This window comes from Aotus nancymaae, unplaced genomic scaffold (genome assembly GCF_030222135.1).
Source record: "Aotus nancymaae isolate 86718 unplaced genomic scaffold, 86718_ANA_hifiasm-v0.15.2.pri h1tg000003l, whole genome shotgun sequence".
In the NCBI taxonomy this organism is placed as follows: domain Eukaryota; kingdom Metazoa; phylum Chordata; class Mammalia; order Primates; family Aotidae; genus Aotus; species Aotus nancymaae.
The window spans coordinates 34,529,029-34,552,946 of record NW_026988414.1 but is presented as its reverse complement, the minus strand read 5'-3'; the positions used below and the strand labels follow the sequence as shown (position 1 = coordinate 34,552,946).

General features: G+C 46.0%; 1 protein-coding gene across 1 annotated transcript in view; it reads left to right on the top strand.

The window, feature by feature from the left end:
• LOC105733377 (stimulated by retinoic acid gene 6 protein-like) overlaps positions 1 to 23,918 on the top strand; it is a 433,741-nt gene that overhangs the window by 164,374 nt on the left and 245,449 nt on the right. Inside the window, exon 5 of the mRNA XM_064379820.1 lies at positions 7,053 to 7,197. The gene's annotated coding sequence lies outside the window, so the exon portion shown is untranslated. The remainder of the gene's footprint in view (positions 1 to 7,052; positions 7,198 to 23,918) is intronic.

Here is a 23,918-nt window from a genome sequence, read left to right as displayed (position 1 = left end):
TGAAAATTGCTTTGCAGACCATCTGTGCCTCTTCAAGTGACTTAGAGGTTTCAAATTAGTTTCTCCAAGAATGATTTTGAATTCTAGTGGCTCGTTCCAGATCAGGGCAGGACTAAGGGGAGAGGAGAGATGCTCAGGAGGAGGGAAAGATCTGTGTTTGATTGGAGACTCATGTAATCTTCAGTGTACAATCAAAATTGGTGACGGTGGCTCTTGATATGAACTGAGTATTTCGAGTCCTCCAGGAACACTGCCCATCCCTGCCAGGAAGGAAGGGTCTAGTATCAGGGTAGACTCTCTGGTACTACCTGGGAGGAGCCCCCTCAACCACTCTCCCTGAACTGGAAGGGATGGGGAACACGGTGTCGTCTCCAGCTTAAACGATAATGTTCACCTTTGCGGTCTGAGACAAGAGGACACTACAGGCTCAGGGTCATCATGAAAGGCAATAACTTTATAAAAGAGGAGAAGCAGTAAGAAAAATCTGCCTGTCCCTAATTGTAGAGTTATCATATCCAACATCTAACCTAATAGCAACAGTGGACTTGTCAAGCCCTGATCAGGAGGTACATTCCAAACTGGGCTGGTTCTTCTCTATTGTAATCCCTTCCAGGGCCGTTTTCTGATTTTCTCCACCCTGCCCTGTCTCTGGGTGGCTGACCCACATGGATGGTATCATTTGGGTTTCTTTGCTCTCAGGCATTAGGTTAGATTCAGCCCATGGGAGGCACTTAGGCGATCAGAGAGGGACAGAAGGAACAGTCAGGGTAGCTCTTCCCTGTTCCCTTCTTGCTTTAGGATCATGTCATGGCAGAGCCTAGGTCCTTCTATGACCATGGCATGCCAGGTAGCCACAACCTTTGCCTACCAGGTTCAAGTGATTCTCATGCCTCAGTCTCCCAGGTAGCTGGAATTACAGGGGTGTGCCACCACACCTGGCTAATTTGTGTGTCCTTAGTAGAAACCAAGTTTCACCATCTTGGCCAGGCTGGTCTCAAACTCCTGGCCTCAAGTGATCTGCCCTCATCGACCTCCCAAAGTGCTGGGATTACAGGAGCGAGCCACTGGGCCCTGCCTCACTAGGCTCTTAAGAACAGCATTCCCTCTTTTTGCCCCTTTAGGCCTAGGGGTGTCAGTGGCTCCCACTGTTGCTAGTGTCTGGGTGCCTCAACATCCTTACACCTCTGTAGTGGTCCGTTCCTTCGAGTGTCTTCTTTGAATTGACTTATGTATCCTGCTAAGATCCTGCCTCATAGGTGCCTGGAGATCAGGGCTCCTGGCTTATGTACCTGCTTGGATAGACTGCAGAGAGCCTGGGTTCCTACTCTGTAACGGGGAGCCAGGGTACATCAGAAATCAGCTTGAAATGCTCCCATCTCTTGGGCCTTTAGGGTTAGGGCTGCTGCTTTGGGTGTATGGCACCTGTTTTACCTCCAGGAGATTGGCCTTGTGATTTCTACAGATGTCAAGTATATTATGTGGCTTACGCGGGGGCAGGTGAGAAAAGCTGCTGTCAGTGAGGGACAAAGGCCTTACCCTGCCTTCAAGCTTAGCACGTCTAAGTGGAAGTGGGTTTCATGAGAGAAGGAACAGTGAACTTTTAGGGTTGGATAGAGCTGGGTTCAAATCTTAGATCCCCCTTTTAAACCCTGGGTGTCCTTGGACAGGCCACTTCATCTCTCTGAGTCCCTTTCCTTATATATAACCGGGAGTGACAATAGTCTCCTCACTCCAAGGCCACCGTGAGGATCGTACATGGTCATGGACAGGAAGGGCTGGGATGGGAGCCTGGTCCTCATGCCCTTCAAGCTCATCCTCAGATCCTTCTCCTCTCGATGCTTGTAGAGACAGCAGTTTCACCATCTCCGCCTTCCTCGCTTTCCAACAAAATGGCTTTCATGATACGATATCCCCAGTGCAGCCTTTTATGATACTGTGGACTCAAACCCCCAATCTCCATTATGAGGAAAAGCCACTGCTCCCCAAGATCACCGTAAGTCCCCAGAGGACTTGCCCCTGGTCGCCTTTGGCTTTGAGTGAGTTCCCTTTCTGAATCATCATTTTGTCTCACTAGTACTGTTTCTTTCCTACACTGTTGCGGGGTAGAAAATACAGCCCTTTTCATTATTTTCACAAAAACAAGCAGACTTCCCCCAGAGCAAAACTTGCACTTGGCCATCACAGCCTCTTGGCCTCCAGAGCCCATTTCTTCCCCTCCCCTCACTTCCCCCCAGGATTGCCCCGGGAAACTCCAAACTCTCACTTTCTTGCACTGGGGCTCTGTAGCCTGGTCCAGCCCCTGCTCTGGAATTCTGCAGGACCTACCTTTGCCTGCCTGGGTCTACTGAGTGTGTGCAAGAACAAAAGGGCCTTTCATTTCCCGGTTCCTCTCCCATTCAAGTGCAGCTGTGCCTGTGAACAGTGACATTCTCCCTGCAGGACATACCCAGGGTGGGCGCCAGGTGAGGCCCAAGTGGAAAATTTCATGTGTTACCAACTCCCTCACCTGCCATCCTCCTCAGGAGGTTGGACAGAGGTGGGACAGGAGCTGCCCTCTTCAAACCCAGTCCCGGGTTCTAGTCCCAGCTCTGTGAATGGCTGACTGGGTGACTCCGGGCAGGCTGCAGTCACTCTCCCAGCCTCAGTGTCCCCACTGTTGGCTGAAGGTCTGGAGCCCCAGCACTGAGAGGTGTCAGCCCGCACCCTGGAGGCTGACAGGTGGGCTGCAGTGCCACCATCCTGGCACGGGAGCTCAAGCAGTGCACTCTTGCACTGGGGCTGCACTTTCTTTTGATCACGCTTTCTCCTCACCTTGTCCTTGTGTCACTGGATAGGATCCCATCTGTCGTGCTGAGCCATCTGCTTCCTCTCTTGCCATCTCTGCTGCTCAACTCTAAGTAAATTAAAAAACAAAGAGGCAGGAAGCCGCTGACAGCCGCATTTATCCTAATTTCTGTGCTGGCAATGGGAGCTGAAGGGCTGGCTTCGTGGGTCTGAATTAAAGATTAGAGCAGGTGGGGAAGGAGACAGTCCTGTGGCCGTGACATCTCGACCACGGATGACACCTTGGGTGGCCATGAACATGGGCAGGGACTGGGGAGGAAGGGATTCGAGTCAGCGTGAGGGGCAGTGGTGGGATGCTTTGGAGTTGGGCAAACCTGGTTTGCACCATCTCTGCGTATGACCCTGGGCAAATTATTTACACTGGAAGCCTCAGTTTCCTCATCTGTGAAATGGGCATAATCAGTATTATTGACCACACAGAGTGGTTGGGAGACTCAGTGAGCAGCCTATAGTTTCATAGCAGGTATACAGCCGGTGTTCCACAGAGAGGTATTTCTGAGGAACTCAGGAGAGGCAAGGAAGAGGATGGGGTAGGCATGGAGCCACTTGCCCAGGGAAGGGCATTAGGGAGCAGTTCAGTGACCTGTGTCTCCTCTGTGGGCCTGTCTCCACATCTCAAAGTTAGGACTGGGACTGTTGGGTCAAACTCTAGGAAAAGAGCAGAAGGAGCAGGAGGCATGGGACAGCCGGGGGCTGAACCTGGAGGATGAGTGGCTCAGGAGCAGGAGACCCCCAAGGGGCCGCTCTGTTGGCTTCCTGAGGACGGCTCTGCAGTGGGTTGTGTCACTGCTTCCCACTCTTTCCTGCCCTCTTTGTGAGAAGATTGTATCATTTCTCCACCCCATTGACATCAGGTTTGGCCACACAACCAGTTCTGAGCAGAAGCTCCAAGAGTCGTCACACATTTCCATGATTGCTCTTTCCTTTTTACCATGGGACCAAAATAAGGTATTTTCATCTAGTCTAGGTCTTGAAATGAAGGTGGTATGGGCCAGAACCACAGCTGACCCACAGCAGATGTGCATGTGAGCCAGAAATAAATGTTCACTGTGAGTCACTGGCATGTTAGGGTCTTTAGCAGAAGCTGACTGTATTGGCCCCTTGGAATCCAAGCTGATCCTGATCTTAAGAATGGGGTGCAGCCTGCTTCTGCCTGGATTCCTGCAATTTCTGGGTTAAGGCAGACAGGACTCTCTCTGAGCCTTGGTAATTTTGTCTGTAGAATGATTAGCCATGGATAAGTGAAAATCATAGGTGGGGGAGGGTGGAGGGTCATGCAACAGTGTCACCCCAGTCCCCTTCCCAAGGGACCCTGCTGGGGTGGGCAGGCATGTGGCACAAATGAAAGCATATGTGATCATATTCTCTTCCTTTCTCTGCTTCAGAGCATTTCTATTTCTTCCCACAGATCATACCATTGCAATGATCATGAACCAGAATGCAGGCCGCTCTACTCCCAGGCCATGTTATCACAATTATAGAGGGGTCACTAAGATACATTCCATGCATATCACCTTAGACCTCCCTGAATCTCAGGGTCTAAGTCTCTCCTTCCTGGCCTGACCTGATAGAACTCATGACTGGGAAATGGGCAGGCTCTAACTGAAACATGGAGCTGGCCCTCCAGGCAGGTGAACAGCTTAACTCAGCTTCAAAATGAAAGCCTTCACATTTATCTAAAGAGAAGGGACAGCTAATGGCGACATTAATACTCTTTCTACTCTCCTGAGATATTTACTTCTGGCCCCAAACTTGATTATTCCATTCTATAAGACTAGGGCTCTGTAGGTAAGCAGGTCTCTTTGGAGCGGACATTTGTCCTTTGGGAGGCATCCTGGCATCTGAGTGCCCCGCTTATGCTTTGGCAGAGCCTGACTCTCACAGTAGAAGCAGAAAAGGCTGGACACTCACTTTCCAGCCTCCCTGCAGTGAGGCCACAGGCACTCACACCCACCTGCTCCAGTGACACAGACAGTGGAGGCTCCATGCTGGTGCAGCAGCAACGCCAGACTCCAAGGGTCATGGTGGCAGCAGGGCAGCTGGCAGACCCAGTGCCTGGCGCAAGCAGCTCTGCTGTGAGCTGTGGCTAGCAGGACTTGGGGCCACTAGCCGTGTTCTTGGTTCTCTGCTCTGTGACAGCTTCTGCCCATGGTCCTGACCACTGCCCATTTTCTAATATGAGGTGCTCACTGTTCTTTCACTAAATTTACTTTCTGCTTGTTATCAGCTAGAAGGCTGTTTCTGTTGCTTGCTAGTAAGAGCCCTAATTTGAAAGAAATTTAGCATCTGTTACCAAACCAAGCAGGTTATCAGAGAATTTCTTCTAGCCATGCATGGCTCTATCTTTGTGGAGTATTTCAGGAAATATATTTTGTTATGTTTTCAGAAATGTTCTAGTGCCCTATATAAATGACTACCCCAAACGGTGGTCCTGTGGTTCACTCCTTAACCTGGTCCTCAGCATGGTTGGCACTACCCTGAGAAAGAGGTTGTGTTGGGACATCACATAATTGTGGTTTGCAGCAGCTCCAGTCACACTAAAGAGCCAACTCCCATCCTGAGCATTGGGTAGGAGCAGGGGTGACTGTCCACAGCTTCATAGGTGGTCTTGCAGGAACTGAAAGACCTCTTGAGCTGCTTTAATTAAGTGGTGTTCAAAATGGTGCCTGCAAACCAACTGCATCAGGATCTCTTGGGAAGCCTATTAAAAATGCACATTCCAGGGTCCCAGCTACAGATTCAGAGAGGCCCAGGGATCTGCATTCTGATGCTCTGATCCAACTCCCGGAGTGCTTTACACAGATGGGTAAAGAAGTGGCCGGATCTCCTGACCTCCGGTCCACTTGGTGACCCCCCCTACAGCCTTTCAAGTAGACTCTGCCCTTCCTAGGCAAGGATGTGTGATCCAGGTTGGCTGCCAGCAAGGCCAACCTGGTGGGGAGGGGGTGCTGCTCCCAGAAAAAACTATGATGAATATGGAATTTATAATCTGGCTATTTCAGCAGATATTTGTGTGCTTTGCTGAAAGGTGCATTTTCAGATCAATTCTGCACTGCATCTTTTTCAAATTATTATTCTAAGCCTGTAAAATTGAGTTTATTACTGGTGTAAAAAGAATAAACTCAGGAATCATTTATTGCTCTCCACACCCAGGAGTCAACCTAGTTTTTAAAAAAAATCAGGAAAGTCCAGGATGACCCCAGGTTTCTCAACTAAGGTACTGGGGGATGGTGGTGCCATGCACTGATATGGGAGCTTAGCAGGGGCAGATGTAGGGGGAGTGAGACCTATTGATTGTGTGGTGCATGTGGAATAATCATAAGAATATTGGTGGGCAGAGGCTGAACAGATCTGGGGCTTGGGGAAGAGATCCGGTTCAAAATCAACAAGTCAGAACTCTTAGCACAGGTGTTTTGACTTGTTGATTCAGACAGTGTTTTCTGTGAGGAGTGAGAACAGTGCTCATCAGCTCCTTTGTCCTTCAGAGGAAAATGAGGTTAGGGTAGGGAAGGAAGGGTAAGTGGTAAGAGAGGCTGAGTCCAAATGGTTTGTAAATTTCATCTAGCACCAACATTCTGCTGCTCTGTACTAGACATGTTTGTCAATTCAATTCAGTCCAGTCCAATTCAACAGTTCCAGTCACTATGTTGAGCATAAGCCAATTCATCAACTATGTATTGAGCACTGACTATATTTAAGGCCCTGGGGTCACCAGCAGACCTTAAGTGTATTGAGTGGACTTTCACTTATCATATTTGGTGATGGATAAGGCAGAGTATGACATTTAATGTCAGGCCTGAAGTTCAGAGAGGAGGCACAACATTTCCAAGGTCAGAGAGCAAAATGGTGACATGATTCCTGACTTCTAGCCCAGAGGGGGAATTTCTCTGAAGCATGGTACAGCCAGGAATAAGTAGTAGGATATGAATGGACAATATAAAAATATGATCAACACTTGACCATTGGTACAGAGGATGGGTTGGCTCTGGAGGCAGCAGGGTTGCTGAATGTCTGGCCTCACTGGAATGATTAGAGTCTCCTGAGACAGATGAATAGAGAAGAAAGTGTTAGGACTCACAGGTCATCCCACTCAACCTTTTACCATTTAAAACAGTTTTGCACATCTCTAGTGACAAGTAGCTCATTACCATTCAAGGTATCTCATCCTTATTTGGGTAGCTCTGACTCTTGGAATTTGCTTTTTACAGTGAAGTGAGATCAAGTCTCCTGCTGCAGTTCCATTCCATCGATTTTCCCTAGCTCAGCCGCTGGGCACCACAGATCACATCTGTTTCCCTTGTCCTGTGACACCCCTCAGAGACTCGGAGGTGACCCAGATCCATCAAGCTCCAGGTTGGTGCCTCAGATCCCTCGGCCATTGTTTCCTTCCAGAATTGTATCCTCCCCCATCCTGTTCACCCACTCTGAAATGTTATGGTTTACCATAGTCTCGCTCACAGAGCAAAGCACAGCACTCCAGAAGCCAGGGCTGTGTAATGAATGCATCTCTTTGATGCGTATTGCAGGACCAGGAGCTGCTTGTACAACAGCCTGAGTCATATGACCTTGTGATCCACTGTCCATCCACTAGTGACCCCCTGCTCCCACCTCACGACGTAGGCACCCCCTGATTCCTCTGTGCCTATAGGGGAGAGGCGGGACAGGCAGGACCCGGTGAAAATGGTTTCAACCCTGTGTAAGTGAAAGCCTGGACGTATAGGAAGTGATCCAAAAATTCGCAGCCCTCAGTGACTGGGCTGGCAAATAGGTTTCATCCCTTGCTCCTCCAAGTGTGGTTCATGGACCAGCAGTATCAAGATCTTCTGGGGGTTTGTTAGAAGTATGGAATCTGAGGCCCCACTCCAGGAATACTGAATCAGAAACTCTGACTTAAGAGTTCTGGGCAACCCATATGCTCTCTGTATTAGGCTGTTTTTTTTGCATTATCATAAAGGAATACCTGAGACTCAGTAATTTAGAAAGACAAGAGGTTTATTTGGCTCACTGTTCTGCAGGCTGTATAAGCATGGCACGAACATCTACTTGGCTTCTGGGGAGGACCATAGGAAGCTTACAGTCATGAAGGAAGGTGAAGTGGGAGCAGACGTGTTACATAGAGAGAGCAGGAGCAAGAGAGCAAGGCCAGGAGAGCCCTGGACTTTTAAACAACTAGATCTCATGTGAAATAACAGAACAAAAATTCACTTATCACCAAAGGGATGGTATTAAACCATTCATTAGGGATCCACCCCTATGATCCCATCACCTCCCACCAGGCCCCTCCACCAACACTGGGGATTGCATTTCAACATCAGATTTGGAGGGCACAAATATTCAAACCATATCACCTGTGCTTCCTTTTTGTGAACCCTCAGGGTCATGTTGCTTGACTCAGCCTTCAGGGCTGGATCATGCCCAGATGATCTTTCTAAAATTCTAATCTGACCATGTTACTCTGCTGCTTATCAGCTACTGAAGGGTCTCTATTGGTTTCAGGATAAAGTATAAACCCCCAGGCACCATGATTTGGCTTGTACCTGTCTCAAAGGCCTATCCCACCACCTTAATCATACCAAATAACTCATTGTTCTCCCAAAAGGGCAGGCTCTTCCCCATCTTGCATTTGTATGTGCTGTCTCCTCTGCCTGGAAGTTCTCCCCTAGACTTTCTCCCCTGAGGAACTCTTCCTCAACCTTCATCTCAGCTTTCATTGCCCTTTCTCCAGGAGCTGCATTAAATCATCCTTCTGAGATGGTTCATTTTATGTGTCAACTTGACTGGGTCGTGGAATGCCCAGTTATTTGGTTAAACATTATTTCTGGGTGTGTCCCTGCAGGTGTTTCTGGATGGATGAACATTTAAACTAGTAGGCTGAGTAAAGCGGACTGCCCTCCCCAGTGTGAGGGGGCCTCATCCAACCTGTTGAAAACTTGAATAGAATAAAAAACTGAGTAAGAAAGGATTACTTTGCTCTGCCTTTGAGCTGGGACATTGGTTCTCTTGTGCCTTCAGACTCAAATGCAGACTGGAACTTACACCATTGGCTCTCCTGAGTCTCTAGCTTGTAGATAGCAGTCTTGGGACTTCTGAGTTGCTGTAACTGCATAAGTCAGTTCTCTATAGTAAATCTCTCTCTCTCTCCCTATAACCCTCTCTCTCTCTATAACTCTCTCTCTCTCTGTGTGTGTGTGTGTGTGTGTGTGTGTGTCTATGTGTGTATGGTGTATGTATGTTTTTCTGGGGAACCCAGACTAACATATTTTCCTCTAGCAAAGCACATGACACAAACACACTGGGCTGTCATCACAAATCCACATGTGTCTTCTTTACTAGGTTGTGAATTCCTTGGGGCAGAGTCTGTCTGGTTTATCTCTGAGCCAAGCACACTGTAGGTGCTCGATAAATGCTAAATTGCTGAGGCAGTTACCGAGCGCCCTAGGTCTACAGAAGATCTCAGCTGCAGGGAAGGTTCCTGAAGAAAGTTTATTCCTTATAGTTCCCTGCCTCCCTGCTTCTCAGTACAGGGACCCCCTGTGCCTGTGAAGGGTCCTCAGAGAATTAGCCCTGTCGTTGTACCAACAGCAGCCTGTGCCACCACCAAGAAATGCCATGATCCTCAGAGAGTTTCCTGGATCCTAGTCATTCTTCAATTCACCCCACTTTTCTGAGCCTGTTGTGAGCTGGGCTTGTCTGCTTGACTCCAGGATCTGTTTCCTGTCTTGGAGAGTTCATAGTCTGGTCAGAAACATGGGCCCAAATGACTTGCAAACAGTGTTCTGGAGGCGTGGAGGAGGGAGCTGTCTACTGGGTAAGATGTCACTACATAGGGGAAGGGCAGGAATGGCATCCAAAGCAGACAGCACAACACGAGCAAGGCCAGGTATAGGAAATGATTATTCAGCCAGAGAAAAGGGCATGTAAAGTGGGACAGTGGAAAGGTAGGCTGGGGCCAGGTTATGGGGAAGCCCTAAAATGCTGAGAAGATACATCGCCCACAGGTCTTTCATGTGCAGATGTTCAGGTTGTATACTGCATAAGAGTGTCATGTCTCAGGGCACCATTTGCTTTGAAAATTAGAAAATATTATTATATATTTTTTACTTTCAAGATGGGTTATATACACATTTATAACAACTTTTGACAGATGGAAGTATAATGTCTTGTTCTAACTGTGTTGATTCATATTGTTTCATTTCTACTTTTGAAGGAGGAACAACTTTTGTAATTGAGAGACCTAGTTTACAAAAATATAGATTGTAGAATGCAGTCCTGAGACGTACTCTCAAAAATATCCACGTTTAAATTCCTTTTCTTAGTTCCAATTTGATATGATTTCTGTAAAATTAGTAGTAGAAGTAAGAAGAGACAACAACCAAAATGCCTTTGAGAGCATGAGAGGAATTAAAAATTATTTAAAGAAAAATTCAATGACGATGTTTAAGAAAAATATATTCTTAATGTTAAACAAGTCGGACATTGATGCCAACTTCTTTAAGGAAGAGAATATGAGAAAAAAAGTCAGAAGACCAATTTTAATGGTGAATTCTGTAATCAGCATGATTATGACCCATATAAAATTTCAAAATCAAGTTGTATATATTTTAAGATAGAACTTGAATTTTTTTTTAGAAGGGTTTGTAATGCTGAAAAATATTATGGTCTTTCATTCTTCTAAATGACATATGATTTGAAGAATGTTGACTTGGACTACTGTATGTGAAAACTTACAATTGAAATTAACTGCTATGTTATTGGTGGGGCATCACCTTGTGAGGAGCTAAAGCCTTAAATTGTTTTCTAAACTCTCCCGTTGATGTTTAGCAGTACACTTGCATCAATAATTTACTAAATGCATTTCTGAAGACTTTTGTGGCTCTCAGAACATGTTTAACTTTGCCAATATTGGTTGCCAATGGAGAACATAGCTTCCTGAAATTAAAATGTATTTTAAATTACTTAAGATTTGTAATCTGTCAGATCTAGCAAGCAGTTCTACGGAAAATGAGACATTGGAGCAAGTGAGTGTTAAAATGATTATAATTTGTGTTCATGAAAGCAAGATGAACGTCTTAGCTTAGATTCCCCTAAAAAGCAGAGGCTAAAACAAAGGTCTGTGGGTAGGTGGTTTATTTGTGAGAATGGACCCCCAAGGAACTGTAAAAAGTGAAAAAGAAAAAGTCAATCCAAGCTATGCAGCTGGACAGCACCCTGAACACCTGTGCTCCATCTGGTGGGACCCTGTGAGGAGCCATGTTGAATGCCTTCCAGAACCATCTGCCATGGGGCAGAGGAAGGGAATATTTCTGCACTTGTGCCAATCCCCTATTGAGCAAAGGTTGCTGCCCTGTGAGAGGTTAACATCCTTGTACTTCAAAGTTTGCACATTTGTCAGAATGCCCTATGTGGCCACAGCAAAAAAGCCCCAGAAGGCAAAAACAAGAAGGCAGAGGAGGGGACGGGGCAACTGAATGAGTTGCTCTCAGGTTACACTTGCACACATCTGGTTGTCTCAAAAACAGCTGGAGTAGAAAAGGTTGCCCGGAGGATGTGAGGTGGGGCACAAAAGGGTGCTGTACAACATGGTTAGCAATTTTAAAACAATCATACTCTAGCCCTCATTACAGTGAGGATGAGTTATTTTCTATTTCATTTAACATCCTTGATTTTGGTTTAATGTACATATGGTACAGAAATTTTAAGTGTACAGCTCAATGAATATTGAGTGTTCTTTGATGTTCTACAATTTCATTTGTGTTACATATACAAAATGACTGTTATAATAATAATTATTAAAAAATAATGGGCTGGGCATGGTGGCTCATACCTGTAATCCCAGCACTTTGGGAGGCTGAGGCAGGTGGATCACCTGAGGTCAGGATTTTGAGACCAGCCTGGTCAACATGGTGAAACCCTGTCTCTACTAAAACTACAAATGTCAGCTGAGCGTGGTGGCATGTCCCTAGAATCCCAGCTACTTGGGAGGCTGAGGCAGGAGAATCCCTTGAACCCAGGAGGTGGTGGCCGCAGTGAGCAAAGATCACACCACTGCACTCCAGCCTGGGTGACAGAGCAAGACTCCATCTCAAAAAACAAAAACAAAAAAAAGAAATAATGTAACTCGTTTGAAACCTCAGGCGGGAGAGGGGCATCTTGTTCTAACTTGCCTTCTGATACCATGTGAACTGGCAGTTGGGCCTCTGAGGACAGAGCTGTGTGCCGTGAACAGGGTAAAGATGGATACTTCCTCACTCAGTACAGAAGGCTTGGGAAAGGTGTGGCCAAACTGGCTTTTTGTAATTTGAAGATTTGTGAAATCTCAGCTAGGAGAACTTGTTATTTTAAACATCTCACAATATGAGAACTCCATTAAAACAAGGGAACCTGTATGCTTAGCTTTTGGAACATTGAAAATTCTTTCTAGACTTCCTTCTACTTCCATTCTTAATCTTTTTTGCCTTCAGCAAGCACCTTGGCTGGTTATGGTTCCTTGCCTGGTGGGAAACTCACATCTGCATTCCTGAAGATCTTATGGCATTAGACTATGCTGTGATTTTTAATGAATGTTTACCATAAGCCATGGGGGTATTAAGAGGCATTTCAGAAAAATCTCCTGGGTTCCAGAAAGACTCCTCTTTGTCCTTACCGTGTAGTAGCAGCTTCCTTCCCCTTTGGTAATCAGGACTAATCACTCCAGTGAGCACAGTATCTCCTTCCTTGCCTCTTGGTTAAATGGCACGGGGAGCCCAGAGTAGCCAGGTGGCAGTCTGAGCTTCCAGTTCAGTAGACCTACGGTTGTGTCCATTGATGGAAGTAGTCTCTTCCTTTGGGAAACAAGACATCTGCACCAGGGAGCTCAAAGCCACAGTGATAGAAATGGAAATGTTGCTTGTGCATCATCAAGGCTGATTGCGGTATGAGCTACTTCTGTTTCCTCCCATTGATTCCTGGACCCATGAATGCTAGCTGTGGGAGAAACAGTAGCAGACATTGGTCACTGAGTTAGAGCATATGTCCCATTCTGAAGGACATTACCTCATCCCTGCAAAGACTTGTCACCTGGCACGTGCCATAAATGAGTCTATAAAAGGCCAATCCATTGTTCTATCAGGCCTGCTATTTAGAGGATGTGGTCATATCAGTGACTTCTGTGACCTTGAACCAAAGGATTATTTCAGGGCAGTCACCGAAGCCTTGTCTTTTCCTACCTGGCCTTCAGTTGGTCACTTTAAGCCCAAGGTCACCATTTTCTTTTTTCAAATTTGTCAGCACAGTCAGAAGTAGCTAATTAACATACAGTCCTTGTGGTTTCCACTGTTCTGTTACAGCTGCTAGTTGGCCACCTGGCTTTTTCTCTATGTACCTGACTTTAGATGACTACAGAAGATAACTTAAGGAAATGTTTTGCCACTTTGTGCCATGGACTACCATGATTTTGCAATGGTGACATTTATGCCCTTAATTCTAATAGTATTGAAAGAATTTCACATTCCCATTCTTAAAAACCAGTTCCCCCTGAACCACTAGTGGTTTCATTCAGGAAAACAGCTGTTATAAGTATTATGGGAATAAAGCATTTAACAGGAGTTAGGGCTTATGCAAATCTGAGAGTAGTAGTGAGAGTGAGGTTCTAGGAAGGGAACGTTGAAGCATTGGAGAAACCATTGCTAATCACTTCTGTCTGAGGCACAGGTGCAGGTGGTGCAGGTGGGAGGGACAAGCTTGTGGGGAAGTCTGGGGAACTGCACACATCTGGCTACCAAAGTGCATCTGTAAGGTAAGAGTTCATGGGGTGGGTTGGCAAAGCCATGGCATCCATTGAAGCTGCCATGCCTGGTGACACTGCCACTGTGCCTGACTGGCATTCCCTCCCAACAGCAGTGGCTTCCCTTTTGCTTCTTCCTTTCAAATTTTGCATGGGTTTCTCCCATCAGCAATCCCCATCCTGGAACCACACAGGAAACAGCATACTGGGAAGCATTGTTCCAGCCTGAAACAGGAGATAGATGATGCCAAGTTGACAGCAAGACAATCCAGCCCAATGTCCAACGATGGGGGATTGGTTCAATAAACTATGGTAGGGCCATGCAGTAAAATCCTATGCAGCCTGCATTCATCAGGGATCAACCAGAGAAATGGAACCAGTAGGTTATGTATTCATTTATTGCTTCTTGCTTGCCTGCAAAGCAAGGACTCACATAATTGGAGAGTCTGATTAGGAGAGCTGAAAATCTGTAAGGCAGGCCAGCAGGAAAGGCAGGCTGGAACTCTTGGGCATCATCTGAAGCTGCAGTCCACAGGTAGGATTTCCTCTTCTTTAGAGGAGCCTCAGCTTTGCTCTTAAGGCTTTCCAATAGATTGAGTCAGGCCCACCCAGATTGTCCAGGATAATCTCCCTTATTTACAGACAACTGATTATGGCCCTTACTCATATCTACACAATACTTTCATGGCAATATCTACATTAGTGTTTGACTGAATAACTGGGGGAGTGTAGCCTAACCAAGGTGACACACAAAGCTGACCATCCCACAGCCACAGAAAAGAATCACATAGATTGATATGTGTAATGTGATAATTCATGATGCTCTAGAAGAACATTAAATGATATGGAAAGACATCCAAGAAATATTAAGTTAGGAAGGCAGGTTCTAAAACAGTACATAGAGTATTATTCTGTTTGTGTAAAACGAAGTCTATGTAAGTACAGAGACTAAAATAACACATAAGAATATTCAGAGTGGTAATTACTGAGTGCTGAAAGAATGGGTAATGAAAACTTTCTCATTTTTGCTTATATATGTTTCCTAGATTATTTACAATAAATAAATGATACTTTATAGTGAGACAAAGTTTAAATATTCTATTTTAGACACATTAGGAAACCTTGCTCATTAAAGAACAGTAGGCTCCTTCTGTGGTGTGGGGTGTGGGGTGTGGGGGAGGGATTTCCTCTCTCTTCTCCACTCCCTAAGCTTCTTCTCTATCTACTTACAGACACCAAAGTTATTTGCTAGATAGAAAGCTCACAGGTTTTAGGATGGAAATACTTCTCTCTTATTCCTTTCCCTAACAAGTAGGCATGGATGCTGTGGGTGAGACATTGAAAGTAAGCGTTTTAATTTAGTATACACAGTGGAGAGAACCTTTAATATAATATTAATTCGCTGTGCAAATTAGCAAGGTTTAATAACCATGTGAGCCATCGGGAATCCTGGTGTGACTCAAAATGACATCTGCATTAATGGTCTAATTAATAATGTATATGTTAATAAGAATCTCATTAAAGCCGAAGTACAATTATTAATGTAAGATGCAATTCTTTAGCATCTGTGGGCCAATGTAGTGCTTTGGTGATTCCAGTTGCAATTTCCAATGATAGATGACCTTTTAAGTCTCATTAATTGATTAAAGAGGCAGCGATTAGTGTAAAAACTCAATTCGTTTGGAAGTACAAAAATCACTGGTATGACAATGATGATTACAAATCAGGAGGAACCAGGCAGCCCATCACAGCCAGCTGGGTGTGCACAGTGAGTAATAAGAGACGCTAGGCAGGTAAAACAAGGCCACTCATCCGTGTCTCCCTCACTGCACCCCAAGCCTGGGGATTGAGCTCTGCTGCTATCAACAGTTTCATAAGAGTTATATCAACACTAATGAATCCTTATGGAAAAAATATTTTTCAAAGCAAGCACCATAAAGTTAATTGACTCATTTGATTACTTTTCAGTTTAGTTTTCTTCTCAAGTTTTCCCATTCCCATTTTAGACTTACTGAAATTATTTTGATCAAACTGTTTCACCATGAAGACTTGGTTTACCAATCAGTTTATTTTTTAAAAATTGACTTATGAGAGTGTCTGTCATTGTGTTTCTCTTTTATGGCCATTATTTCCACCAAGACCAAGTTTCCTGGGTCATATTGAGCCAATCAACATAGTGTCAAGAAGATTTGAAGCTTTGGTCAATTTTTAGTCAATAAAAGTTTCCACCCTGTGGACTTCTAGCCCCTGTCAACATTTTATGCTGACTATTGCCACCCGTCATCACAATCACATGTTGGGTCAATGACTAAGAGCTTACCTTTATCTCTAAGTTAATCCATGAAAAAAATGTGAGCAAGTTTATAAACTAGGGCAGATATTAAGAGGGAGGAAAGATGGAAGGGAAAGGGGAAAGGAGAGTGACAGAGACAAAGAAAGAGAGATACAGGGAGAGATGGAGACAGACATCAAGGGGTTGTAGCAGTTCTAGCTAATAGACTTTTCATCGGGGTAAAAATATCTTGGGGTCAAAAGGCAGAGTCGAAACATCTACTTCTCTGCTCAACTAATGCGATGATCTCTGAGCCTCTGCTCTGAGCTAGACCTGTGCCATGGGGAACAGAACTGAGTAAGGTAGGATAACAGCTCTCAGAGAGCCTCCAATCAAGGGAGCCATGTGTGGCAGCAGCTAAACCATGGAGGCTGCTCTCCAGGACGAGGGAGCCACTCAGATGTATCTCTGTGCCTCCAGCACCTGGCAAAGGGCCTGGCTACAGAACCTGCTCATAGATGAATGAACTCGTCCCCCTACTAACAGGCATTTGTGGAGACTTTTCTATGTCCCAGGTTCTGAGGCAGGATTCAAGAGTACTGCAGTGGAGCAAGCAGTGCATAGAGAAAGCAGCAGAGGTTGAGAGGAGGCACACATGTTGAACACATAAACCCAGACTTTTAAAAAAGTAGGCAGGAATGTAGGCATTAACTTTTAAGATTGAAGCCAGCAATGCTAAACTGGCTGGTTCAGAAGGCAGACATTGCATGACACAGGTGAGCAGAGTGTCTGGTGGCGGGGAGGGGGCAATGTTTGACTCAACACTTGCAATGATTTCTTCTTTCTGAATTCTTAGGTCTGTGTTCCTGAAGCCATTATCCTATTCTGCCTCTTGGTTTTTTCTTCTGGTAGGCAGCGGGTGCCCAGGAAGGACTCAGGAAACATGAGTGCCAGCCCTACCTCTGGGCACTCACCTCTCTGCTGTGGGCCTCCATTTCCCCATTTGTGAACTGGGGGTTCTAGCTTCATTCTGCCGAATGTCCCTTCTCAAGGGGTCACCAGCCTTTGCCATTAGAAAGTGCCAGCTGGGCCCTGCTCAGGGTCTGAGGCTCGGTCCAGACAATTAAGACAGCCCCTTAGCTGGGGTCACCATGACTCACAATCTTCGACATCCAGTGAGGGGTTTCATGTCCTCCACACCCGATCCAGCTTCTCTTCTCCCTTTAGTGTTCAATTCTCCCCTCTGCGGTCACCATCCTATGCCCACTTCTCCTGCTATGATGCTTTTTGCTAAGACTGAATCAGGGTGAGGCGGGGGTCTTTCTGTTGAAGGTAAAACTGGGTTCCTCGTATCTGCAGAATTGCCTGGGGCTGAGTTCAGAGTTTGACTTGTTGCTAACAAGTTGAGGCCCAGTAGATGGGGAGGCCTAACATTCTTAGGCACCTGCTATGTGCCAGGCTCTGTGCTGGACTTTTTAATTTCAAAATCTTAGCTGTCAAGCAAAGTTGGATTTATCATTCACATTTTGTTGATAGAGAAACTGAGGCACAGGGAGTTTCTGTAACCTGTTCAAGATCCTGTAGGTACTATCTCAGCACTGCTTCTCAATGCTCCAGGAGGAATTTCAAGCTGGTTCTGGAGTCTGCCCAGCAGCGTGATCTTCATTGGCCTGGGAACATTTTGAGGCCTGCAGGACCTCACCAAGCAATCACTCTAGGATTAGCAGAGGCAACTGTGCTAATAGGCTCCAGGGGACAGCTGGCTAAACACTTTCCCTTCTAGAAGCTGGTCAGAGAGAGACCACTGGAAGTCAGTGCCTATAGCTTCTGGATTGGGTTAACCAGGGATACCATCAATCCCCTTGACTGCTATGCAGAATCTTATTATTTCTGAAAGGAGAAGCCCTAGGAGGTGATGTGGTTATGCACCTTCTGTTTAGAGAGAGGAGCCTTACTCAAAGTCATGGCAGTGCAGGGCTGGGTCTCCCGATTGCACCTGCCTGGTTCTGTCTTCTTTTCTCCATGGCTCAAATTCAGGTCTGCAGACTTTTACAAAAGCTTTTCTACCTTTGCTTCTTCTTTTAAATCCTCCTTTTAGAATCACTTTCTGTTCCTCCCCTTCCCCCATAAGAACTTCACAGCAATTCACACACCCTGAGGGGTGAATGCATAGCAGATTGCTAAAGCCAGGCTGTAATTATCCATCCGTCTGCTTTAGGGAAGAATTCACTTGCACCAGGATAAATGCTGATGGGTCTGACACCCCGTTACTGTTTCCTGAGCATCCACTCCAGCCTCTTTGGGGGCCCTGCATTGGGGGGTGCAGAAAGATGAATCAAATGGTGCTGCTTCTAGGAGTTCCCAGTCTAGCAGGGGACAAGTGGTTAGGAACAGAGAGAGGCATGCCAAGTGTCCAAGGAGCAGAGTCATAAAGCCCTGCAACGATTGGGTGGGATTTGGACAGTGGGGGCATTTCATGTGTGAAATTTGCATGATCAGAGGTGTGGGAGTGGGAATTGTAGAGCGTGGTTTGGCTGTGTGAGAAGGTGTGGCATGGGAGATGAAATCAGAAACTAATCTGACTATATAAGCCCTAAATCCCTTCAACCTTGGCCTTGGCCAGAGATTATAAACCAGCTTCCCCAGAATAGACTGAGACCTTCGACAAGTTTATTTGGTCCCCACAGTGTTTTTGTTTTGCTTTTATTTTTTAATATTTTCAGTTAGTTGCCAACCTTTAAAAATCAGAAGATTTAACATGAGAAATTAATTTCCAGCTCTCTGGAAGAATCCAAGGAACTGGCAACCCTGGGCCGGCATTTCTGTCTGGCAGACATGACTGGTTGTATTTGGGAATGTGCATTTTCTGGGGAGAGGGTCTGTGGTGTTCAGGTCTTTAGAGGAGTCTGTGAGCCTCCAAAAATTAGAACCGTGGTTGAAGAATATTCAACGTCACGAAAGACGTTCACAAAATAATATGTGAAAATAGGTTATGAAAAAATATTAACTATATGATGACATTTTAGAAGAATATATCTATCCATAGAAAATATTAGTTATCTTTGGGCAAGATGATTAAAGGTGAATTTTATCTTTTTTCCTTTGCTTCTGTTTGTAAACAACATATAGCAAGAACATGATTTTTAAATTAATTTTTAATGTAAATCTAAGCCAGGTGACAGTGTTTGAAGCTTTTCCATTTCCTGGCCTCTTTGGTCTCTTCCTGCTCTGGGTCAGTGAAACTTCCAGCCTCCCCTCCCACTGTATCTTTGGACACTGGGAACCCTCTGTCCCCTCTGCACACTCCTAGTGTCTGACAGCGACATGTCTCTGCCTCTTCCACTCTCTCTCTTTCCTACTGAGCCCCCACTCCTCCTTCCAGGGAGTGTTACACATCACCCCCTTCATGTGGCCATACCCACTCCACCCTGATAGGGCCGTCCACCCCTTCTGTCGGAGGCATGTGAACCAGAGCAACTCCATCTTAAATAGGAGCTGGGTAAAATGAGGCTGAACCCTATTGGGCTGCATTCCCAGACAGAAGGCATTCTAAATCACAGGATGAGATAGGAGGTCAGCACAAAATAAAGGTCATAAAGACCTTGCAGTAAAGAAACCGCCCAAAACCCACCAAAACCAAGATGGTGACCAGAGTGACCTCTGGTTGTTCTCATTGTTACACTCCCACCGGCGCCATGACAATTTACAAATGCCATGGCAACGTCAGGAAGTTACCCTCCATGGTCTAAGAAGGGGAGGCATGAATAATCCTCGTTTAGCATATCATCAAGAAATAACCATAAAAATGGGCAACCAGCAGCCCTCAGGGGTTCTCTGTCTATGGAGTAGCCATTCTTTTATTCTTTTACTTTCTTTTTTTTCAGACAGAGTCTCGCTCTGTCACCAGGCTGGAGTGCAGTGGCGCTATCTCAGCTCACTGCAACCTCCGCCTCCTGGGTTCAAGCAATTCTCCTGCCTGAGCCTCCTGAGTAGCTGGGACTACAGGCGTGCACCACCATGCCAAGCTAATGTTCTGCATTTTAGTAGAGATGGGGTTTCACCATGTTGGCCAGGACGGCCTCGATCTCCTGATCGCATGATCTGCCCACTTTAGCCTCCCAAAGCGCTGGGATTACAGATGAGAGCCACCGTACCTAGCCTGCTTTACTTTTTTAAATAAACTTGCTCTCACTTTGCACTGTGGACTTGCCCTGAATTCTTTTTTGTACAAGATCCAAGAACCCTCTCATGGGGTCTGGATCAGGACACCAGTCCTGTAACACTTCTGCTGTGGCCACACTCTGTTGCTTGGTCCCTTCCCTGCAGGGTTGCTGGTAAAGTATGTGCCTGATTATGCCACCGGACTCTGGGCTTCTACAGGGCAGGAACCATGGCCTGTTCATGTGTTGTCTTGTCCACAATGCCTCGCATGCAGTGTATGATCAGAAAATGTTTGTCCAAGTCAGTTGACTGGCAATGAAGAGAAAAATGTGAAGCCAGGCACAGGGGCTCATGCCTGTAATCCCAACACTTTGGGACTCTGAGGCAGGTGGATCACTTGAGCCCAGAAGTTGGAGACCAGCCTGGGCAATGTAGTGAAACCCCATCTCTATGAAAAATATAAAAATTAGCTGGGCATGGTGGCATACACCTGAGGTCCCAGCTACTTGAGAGGCTGAGGTGGGAGGATTGATTGAGCCCAGGAGGTTGAGGCTGCAGTGAGCTGTGATTGTGCCACTACTCCAGCCTGGGTGACAGAACAAGACAAAAAAAAAAAAAAGAAAGAAAGAAAAAGAGAATTTTAGTGAGAATACAAGGATTCAAGTCCCTGCCATGCCTCATATGCTTGTGCGACTGACCATGGGCAAGTCTTTGACCCATTTGTCTACTTGTTCTGCAAAATGGGCCCACAGACCTGCTCTGATGACTAAATGAAATGATGTATGTGAAGGTGCTTTAAAAAATTATCAGGTACTATACAAATAATAGTTACTGCTATCATTCATTTCCACTCTTTAAGGCAGCTCTTTCTGGATGGTATAGACTGACTTGCTCAGGTTGACTTGGTAAGTTAGTGGTGGAGCTTAGACTAAAAGCCAAATCCTCTATAGGTCACCGACTGTCCTGTTAACAGCAAGTGTTCAAAGAAATGAGGAAATATGATCGTGAGCTGGCCATTGACTTCTCTGGGCAGGTGTCGTGGTTTCCCATCAATTACTGCTGGAGGATAAGAGGGGACGGTTTTCACGCTGACTGAGCCCCCTGCCATTGCCATGTCACAGCCACCGTCTGCCCGTGCTTGACTAAGAAGCAAGTGCAAAGTGCTTCGTTCGGCCTCTCTTTGCTCTTCTCTTTGAGCACTAAGTGTCCCCGTCACATGCTGAGCTGAGGGCTGGAGCAGGGGGTGGGGGGACCCTTTTGCTTTGTGCTTATAGTGAGATGAGCAGTTAGGAATCTGACCAGAAATCAAACTGTCACTGGGCACACTCAATCACACCAGCACACTGGCTCCACAGGGGCAAAGCCAAAGATGCTGGGCTGTGGGAAAATGTGTTACTAAGACTTTAGCAAAGCACTAGCATTGGGTACCATCACCCCAGTCCTTGAAGTGATGTGGCGTCAGTGAAGGGAACATGAAAAGTTGGTACATTTTGGGCCAGGCATGGTGGCTCACGCCTGTAATCCCAGCACTTTGGGAGGCCTGGGCGGGTGGATCAAGAGGTCACAAGATCAAGACCATTCTGGCCAACATGGTGAAACCCCGTCTGCACTAAAAATAAAAAATTAGCTGGGTATGCTGGCATGTGCCTGTAATCCCAGCTACTAGGGAGGCTGAGGCAGGAGAATCATTTGAACCAGGGAGTTGGAGGTTGCAATGAGCCGAGACTGCGCCACTGCACTCCAGCCTGGTGACAGAGCAAGACTCTGTCTTAAAAAAAAAAAAAAAAAAAAGGTACATTTTGGTGCATAAATTCTGTACCAGGTCAGATACTGCATGCCCTGGACAGTAGAAAAGGGCCTTGCACAGGAAGTTGGAACTTCTCAGTTCTGAAGCTCCAGCTTTGTGGGCTTGGGTGAGCCACCCATCCCTCTGAAGTCTTTCTGTCATCTGTATGATATGAGACTCCTTATTGAGCAGATTTTTTTTTTTTGAGACGGAGTTTCGCTCTTGTTACCCAGGCTGGAGTGCAATGGCGCGATCTCGGCTCACCGCAACCTCCGCCTCCTGGGTTCAGGCAATTCTCCTGCCTCAGCCTCCTGAGTAGCTGGGATTACAGGCACGCGCCACCGTGCCCAGGTAATTTTTTGTATTTTTAGTAGAGACGGGGTTTCACCATGTTGACCGAGATAGTCTTGATCTCTTGACCTCGTGATCCACCCGCCTCGGCCTCCCAAAGTGCTGGGATTACATGAGCAGATATTAATATTTACTGAGTGCTTACTGTTTGCTAAGGATACTTCAATGAACCAAACAGACACAATGCAGTTCCTATTGTAGTGGGATTATAATCATTCTGGCCCAGCTATCTTCCCAGCCAGCAGCCAGCAGATAGGAAAGTGCTTTCTAAACAGAGGCTGTGGCTGAGATCCACCCGGGCCTGTACATCAGTCCATCTTTCACCATCCAGAAAACTGTTCCTCCTGCAGTTAGATAATTGAGGTTAATGTCAGGAGGGAAGAGACCTAAATTAATGAAATTAATGAGACCTTCCTCATGCTTCAGTTACCTTCTACACATTGAGCTGCATGAAGATGGCAAAGGCTACAAGTCTGGAGCAAGAGTTCGTTGTGAAATCTATTGATCACACACTCTCAATGCCATTCCTTTAACTTTCAGACACTTAATTGGCAAATACCTACTGAGATACAACATAGACATGGAGAGTGCCTACAGGGCTCTTATAATCTGTTTGATAATCAGACAAGAGAATGGGCTAGAGAGGCTGGGGAGAATAGGGTGCCTCTAACCTGGGCCTGAGAGGAGAGAGTCAGGGAGGGCTCCCCAAAAGATGTAAACTCTGAGCCTATAAGAGATGTAAACCTATAGTTTCATTAGTCCAGGATGAAGGGTACAGGTAGCCCTGGAGGAGGGGGTTCTGGAGCCATGCTTGAGTGGAGAGGTAGGAAGCACTGGGTTAAGAAAGACAGGGCAGGAGTCGCTGCCAGAAGGAACCATTGCATAAGGGGAGAAACACGCACAGCAGTTTGGAGAAAGGTCTCTCTTAGCTGCTTTGTGCTGCTATAACATAATACCACAGACTGGGTCATTTATAATGAACAGATATCTTGGCTCATGCTTCTGGAGACTGGGAAGTCCAAGATCAAGAGGCCACATCTGGAGAAGGCCTTCTTGCTGTGTCATCCCATGGCAGAAAGCAAAGTGAAGGTGAGAGAGAGTAAGAGAAGGTGAACCTGTCCTTTTATAAGGAACTCACTCCCACGATAATGGCATTAATGCACTCACTTTACCTTCATGGCTGAATCATCTCTCTGTAGGCCTCACCTCCCAGCACTTGCACTGGGAATTAAGTTTCCAACATGTGCTTTTGGGAGACATATTTAAACCACAACCAGCCCTTAGTGGTCTAATCTCTAAATTTTACAAGTGGGGAAGCTGAAACCCAGAGAGATCTTAAGCTTTCTCAAGGGTAAAATTGAGTATCCATGATTAAATGTTACCCAAGACTCCCTTGAACTGTAATAATTAATCATGATTAACTTTTTGGTCCAGGGAGGTTGTTAATGTTCCCATTTTGGAAATTGAGAGAGAAAAGTGATCTGGTCACAGCTAGTTAGTGGCAAAGTCGAGATTAGAATTTGCACTCCAAACACTACAATCCTGTGTGAGTTCTACTATGTCACATTGCCTCCAATACCAATTCTAAAGACCTCTGAAGCTGTCTACACCAGTGACACTTGGACTGTGTGGCACCTGAGAACATGCGGGAGGTTTTAAAACCCCGGAGCCCACGCCAAACCCAGAGCAATTGCATCAGAATCTCTGGGTCAGGGCCCAGGCATCAGTATTTTACAAAACTC